Below are 5,694 nucleotides of genomic sequence, written 5' to 3'. Positions count from 1 at the left end.
AAACAAACAAAAAAAACTAGAGTGTGCATTAATTTTTCTTGGTGTAAAAATAAATAAGGATAGGGAATGTCTTGTAGAAAACATACATGAAATATCAATTGTCATTTGTAAATCATGAAAGCAGTAATTGTTTGGAGAAGAATCATCTATGAATGCTCTTCCCTTGTGTGTGTTTGTTGTTTGTTCTTCTCACTTCTTTTTTGGGAGTGGGGGGCAGTTGCTGAGGATGAAATCCAGGGCCTTGCAAGTTCTCTGCAGGCAGTCTGCCCCTCAGCTAATGTCTCTGGATGCTAATATTAGCAGAAAGAGTATGACAAAAAACAAAATATGTGCGTGCTTTTAATGTATCTCCCAAAAGATATTAATTTATAAAAAGAAAAATAATAACTTTACCCCGTAGACAGAGAGAAGATACAGAGTTTACAAAGTTCACACATTTAGAGTTATCAGTGTTGAGGCAAGGCAACACAATGCTTCTTTTGAATTAATTAAAAGAAAACTGAATCGCTCCAAGATCTTCCTGGAAAATATTTCTTCCACAAACCTTATTACAAAGAAAATTATACAAATCCAAATTACAGAGAAATATGAAAAATAACTGTCCAAAAATTTAAGATCAAAGAGGACATAGGGAAATTGATTCAGATAAAAGGAGACTAAAGAGATAAGACAACTAAAGTAAATAATTGGTGATATTTTAATAAGGCCTTATAATAATAATAGTGATGCATCACTGTTTATTGGCTGATTGTTTATAATTGTATCAAAGTTGTATAAAACAATGTCCATATTTTTAGGAAGTCACACTGAAGCATGTAAAGATAAACATGTTCACAACATACTGCAATGAAAGTAAGTATCTATGGAGAGGTAGAGGATAAATGATAAAACAAGGAATGTGCTTCCCTTGTAAATCTGGATGAAGAGATTTCATGATTTTTCTGTATCATTTTCATAAGTTGAAGTTAGTTTTGAAAATTAAAATAAGTCATAATCCTGGAAGAGCAGAATTGGTACACCTTGGATTATAGGGAATGGTTGGAGAAAGAGCTGGATTGACAGTCCCTAATGCCACAAGTAATGAAGAATGAGTCCCTGATGGAACATAAGGGCTATTATTAATGGGCAAGGGGAGTAGTCTTTCTCAGGCCACACAAGTATTTCCCACAGATAGGTTTTCTGATTTCAAGTGGTCAAAATAAAAAAAAATACAAATATATAGTTTACAGTTTATTAAAAATAAGGTTGTAAAAGTGTTTCTAGGATGTCTACATCTAGAGAAAGATTCTTAGGCTATGACAGAAAACTCTAAGTTTGATACAGTGTTGTTCAAATTCTTTTACCATATTGTTTTTTGTCAAGAGTGTCACAGTAGCTGCTAACAATATTTTGGTTGCAAAAATAGCTAATATTTTTGAACATATATTTACAAAGCTCAGAAGACTTAAAATGTTGGACAAACTATCTCTATATTAGTATGTATATATATAATATTGCTATAATGGTATGCATATATGTGTGTGATAATTGTTTTTAGAATCAAATGAGAAGTAAATCTAGAAATAGGAATATCTCACAGATACAACAATGACTAAAAGAGGGACAAAAGATTTTAAAGAGAGTAAGTATGCTCATGGTTCACTTTAAAATATTCAATTTAGATAAAATAGATGACTTTTAACTTATTTATACTCATGCACCCTGAGTTCCCAGAAAAGCTCAATGGAATAGCAAATTCAGCCGGGTTTACAGATGAGAGGAGATGTAATAATCTTAGTATTTCTGACTACCTCGTGGAGACGAGGTGTTTCAGAATGGTTCTGTTTGCCAGAGTTCAGATGGGGCAAGCATAAATATCTCAGGTGTTCTTTCTCTTTGTGGTTCACAGGAATGCTCACTGAAGAGCTTCTGTGACTCTGGCCCTGAGTGTTTCAAATGCAACATAGCAAAATAAGAAGCAGTCTATATAAGTTTGCTTCCTCCCATCTGATTCCTTTTTCTTAGTACAGTACCTCCAAAACTCCTCAATATTTCTGAGGCAGCAAGTGTGAATGTGGAACATCAGGACAAGTATTCTCTAGATACTTGTTTGAAGGAATTACTGATGAGCAGACTCAATTCTCGGCAGACTCTGAGATAGCTAAGGAATGCTCACACCTGACCCATTCCCCATCATTGGAGTTGGGTCTCTGTTTTGGCATAGTTTCTTTCAAAAGAATCTTCTGGTTCCTGGATCTAACTCCTGAGGATCAAAACAGTACCTGAGCAAAGTGAACCTCACCTAAATTAGAACTATTGTTATGATTAAGATATTGGGGGTCTCTCAAAAGTTCATGTATGAAATAATGCAAGAAAGTTTAAAGGGATTGGCTTAAGAGAACCTTAACCCCATCAGTGAATTAATCCTCTGATAGGGATTAACTGGGTGGTAACTGTAGGAAGATAGGGTGTGGCCAGAGGAGGTGGGGCATTTGTGGTGTGCCTCTGGGGTTTATATTTTGTCCCTGAAGAGAGGAGCTGTCTCCATGCTTCTTGGTGGCCATGTCCTGACCTGCTTTCCTCTGCCACACTATTGTGCCATGATGTTCTCTGCCTCACCTTGAGCCATGAGGAATGTGGTTGGCTATCTATGAACTGAAATCTCTGAAATTCTGAGACTCAAAATAAATTTTTCCTCCTAAATTTGTTCTCATCAGGTGTTTTGGTCATAGTTGTGCGGAAGCTGCCTAAAACAACTATGTGTGCCCATTCTCATACCTGCCAAGCACTGAAATTGCTCAAATCAACGTAATTTTAAGGCAAATTACTATATTATATGATTCTTGCCTGAGAATTTTAACACCTTCTACATGAGTGAGTTCATGACATTCCACAGACTTTTTATGTGCATCTATAATGTACCAATTAAAAAAAAGGAAAAAAATAGAAGATGAGATCAATGTGACTTGAAAATAGGAAATGACTCTAGAACTTTGGGCCTAAATCTGAGTATTTAACACATTTTGGTAAACTAGATTTTAATCATTTTATGTTTAAGGCTTCACATATACATCCAATGATGTGTATGTGTGTGCGTGCATGTGTATGTATACCTACACACATGCACACATGTACACAAAAGCAGTGTCAGAAAACTTTACATAAAGGAAATATTTTCCCTATTCCATTTTGACCAAACATCTCATCCACTTCATCGGGCCTCTTTAAAGACAGAAATTTCTTCTCCAGGGAATAGCTACTGGACATATTCCCAAGAACACCGTCATTATCAATTTCTAGCAGAAAGTCTCTGTCAGCATTTTTTAACCTTTTGAGCTTTATGTTGATTATTGTTTCTTATACTATATTTCTCTTTATTTCTTTTTTATTTGCGGGACAGGTTCTTTATTTTAAAAAGTCACCTGTTAAAATAATATACAGTATTAAAACAGTGTTGCACTGTTGGTTTCTCTATCTCCTAACGGGCTCCAAAGAGACCATAATATTTTAGTTCAATAAGCTGCAGTATTCATAATTAACAGACTTCATAGAACCACCCTTACCTAATAATGGGGATTGGGTAAGGAAAGAAACTTTGAAAGATCAGCACATTACCAGTCCAGATTGTAGATGAAGTAATCAGGTGTCCCATCCCTGAAGAAGTCTAGTTTCAAAATAACAAAATTTTAAACATTTGGTACATAAACTCTCCAAAAACGTTCCAGCACTGACTAAAACAAACCACAATGAGACAGCCCTTTTAGAGACAGCAGCTTCAGACCCGGAAAAGGGTAATGAGATGAATTTCATATGGCTAAATCAGTGGTAAAAACAATTTTCCTACTTTCAAGAAGACAGGAGAGCAATAATGTGGTCAATTCAAGATTAAGAGTTCTATGACTTCATTCTGTGAAGGAGGTTGAGATGGGGCAAACACTTGGGTCCAAGGGCTGAGGATAGGCCTCAGTGGTAGGAGGCTAGCCAAGTATGGATGAGGCCCTAGGTTCAATCCCCAGCAAGACAAAAAACAAAAAGTCTCAAAGATCTTACCATCTTCATTTGTTCACTTTTGATGAAAAAAAATAAAAAGTTATACAAAGATATCTTAAAGCTAAACACACACACACACACACACACACACACACACACACACACACACACACCACCTAAGTAGCACTGGTTTTGCTTTTTGGCAAACTCCTCTTACAATCACTTTTATGGTTTCCTCTGGTTTGGCTGCTACTTTGTACAGATCAATGAGGTTTACCTTAGCCGACTTTTCTCTGGGCTCTGTTTTGCTTTCAGTAGGGTAAGCCTATACCCCTTTCCTTCCTCTCTGCAGAGGGCAATATGGATTAGACTGAAAAGTTACCTTCCAAAAGCAAGAAGGGAAATAGATTGCTGAGTCAGAGCTGTAAATTATTTGAAGTGTTTAAAAAAAAAACCTGGAACTTGGGGGAAATACAGAGGCATTTTGGTGAAAAATACAAGGAGGGGCGGGTGCAGAGGAGGTGTCAAAAAGAGAAAGCAGCCTTCCAATCAAAAATCAGCCCTTAGTTTCAAGGTGACCTTCCGGCTGGTTGGCCTCAGGTGAATCAGGGTCAGAGGAAGGAGCAGCAGCAGGACAGGTCTGGGGAGCTCTGCATCCCATTCAGGTCAAACAGAGTCTGATCCAGCATCCTTTGTGTATAGAGATGCTTCTCTACAGTGCATTACAGCTTATCTTCCAAGTCATGAGTTGTCTTTTCCCGTTTAGCCACCTGTCTCTCAGCAAACTCAGTATGGGTTTCTGCCTTGAGTTTAGCAGTAAGAACCTTTATCTCTGTCATATTAGTCTTCTTTTTCAGAGTACTTCTCTTCAGAAACACCCAGACGGTTCAGGTCCTCATCCATCTGTTCATCCACCTCTCATCAGCCAGATTCTGCCAGAAAAGCTCATTCCTCTTTGCACTCCAAATCTCCTCTAATAATCAAAAAATTATGAGTCACACTTTGCATAATTCCTATCTGCTTCATTTGCCATGTGCTCAGCTTCTTTGAGTTGGATTTCCTGGAGTTCCATCTTTATTTAGTGTCTTAGAGTCTGGTTTTCAATAATCTTCATATCTCTCTGACTCTCATCAGCAGCTTCCTCTTCTCCTCCTCCTCCTTCTTTTTCAGGGCAGTAGCCAGCTCCTCTTCAACCAGTAGGATCCGATGGTTCAAGGAGGTCACCTCAGGTGTTTCCCAGGCCTACCTTTCCCCCTTCACTTCCCCCTGGAGGCACTAAACTCCTCTGCATCATCTTCCTGGATCTTGCACTTCACTTTGTCAATGGTGGTGAAACCAGCCACAGTGCCCCCTCCCCACTCCAGCCATCTTCCCCTGATTCTTAATCTCTGACACCTGCCTCTCCTCCACTTGAGTTTCATCCCTGAAAATAGCAGCTACGATCCATAGCAAAAATGTATGTGTAATAAATTATGCATATAAAATAAAAATCAACAGTGTATTTATTATATACTATACAATTAACATAATCATATTTAAGTGCAATTAATATTAATATCAATCTTTATTTACATAGACATGACTTAGTACAATTGTCAGGCAGTGCCATTTGCCAACCCAATGTTTATCCAGCCACCTAGTGTTTATTCAGGTTTGATGAAGGGAAGGAGAGAAGTGCCTCTAAGGCTGTGTTAGACCAAATTCTCCTGCTCTTATAAAGTGGAG

At 37.6% G+C, this 5,694-nt stretch overlaps 1 pseudogene; it reads right to left on the bottom strand.

Annotated features, from left to right (window-relative positions):
- Positions 1 to 4,580: 4,580 nt before the first annotated feature.
- On the bottom strand, positions 4,581 to 5,390 carry LOC143386214 (uncharacterized; annotated as a pseudogene).
- Positions 5,391 to 5,694: the final 304 nt, after the last annotated feature.

Source organism: Callospermophilus lateralis, unplaced genomic scaffold (genome assembly GCF_048772815.1).
Source record: "Callospermophilus lateralis isolate mCalLat2 unplaced genomic scaffold, mCalLat2.hap1 Scaffold_107, whole genome shotgun sequence".
Lineage (NCBI taxonomy): Eukaryota > Metazoa > Chordata > Mammalia > Rodentia > Sciuridae > Callospermophilus > Callospermophilus lateralis.
The sequence above is the reverse complement of the archived record's forward strand: the minus strand, read 5'-3'. Positions and strand labels throughout refer to the sequence as shown.